Source organism: Physeter macrocephalus, chromosome 21, assembly GCF_002837175.3.
Source record: "Physeter macrocephalus isolate SW-GA chromosome 21, ASM283717v5, whole genome shotgun sequence".
NCBI lineage: Eukaryota > Metazoa > Chordata > Mammalia > Artiodactyla > Physeteridae > Physeter > Physeter macrocephalus.
The window spans coordinates 29,036,632-29,037,521 of NC_041234.1; positions in this window are offsets into that span (position 1 = coordinate 29,036,632).

The following is an 890-nucleotide window of genomic DNA, read 5'->3' on the forward strand; positions in this document are numbered from 1 at the left end:
TTTTCCCTTTCATCACTTTAAATATGTCCTGCCACTCCCTTCAGGCTTGCAGTTTCTGCTGAAAGATGAGCTGTTAAGCTTATGGGGATTCCCTTGTATGTTATTTTCTTTTTTTCCGTTTGTGCTTTTAATATTTTTTCTTTTTTTAAAGTTTTTGATAGTTCGATTAATATGTGTCTTGGTGTGTTTCTCCTTGGATTTATCCTGTATGGGACTCTCTGCACTTCCTGGACTTGATAGACTATTTCCTTTCACATGTTAGTGAAGTTTTCAACTACAACCTCTTCAAATATTTTCTCAGACCCTTTCTTTTTCTCTTCTTCTTCAGGGACCCCTATAATTCGAATGTTGGTGTGTTTAATATTTTCCCAGATGTCTCTGAGACTGTCCTCAATTCTTTTCATTCTTTTTTCTTTATTCTGCCCTGTGATAGTTATTTCCACTATTTTATCTTCCATGTCACTTATGCGTTCTTCTGCCTCAGTTATTCTACTATTGATTCCTTCTAGAGAATTTTTAATTTCAGTTATTTTGTTGTTCATCATTCCTTCTTTGTGTTTTAGTTCTTCTAGGTCCTGGTTAAACGTTTCTTGTATTTTGTCCACTCTATTTTGAAGACTTTGGATCATCTTTACTATCATTGCTCTGAAATCTTTTTCAGGTAGACTGTCTACTTCCTCTTCATTTATTTGGTCTGGTGGGTTTTTTTTCCTTGCTCCTTCATCTGCTGTGTATTTCTCTGTCTTCTCATTTTGTTTAACTTACTGTGTTTGGGGGTCTCCTTTCTGCAGGCTGCATGTTCGTATTTCCTCTTGTTTTTGGTGTCTGCCCCCAGTGGGTGAGGTTGGTTCTGTGGGTTGTGTAGGCTTCCTGGTGAAGGGGACTGGTGC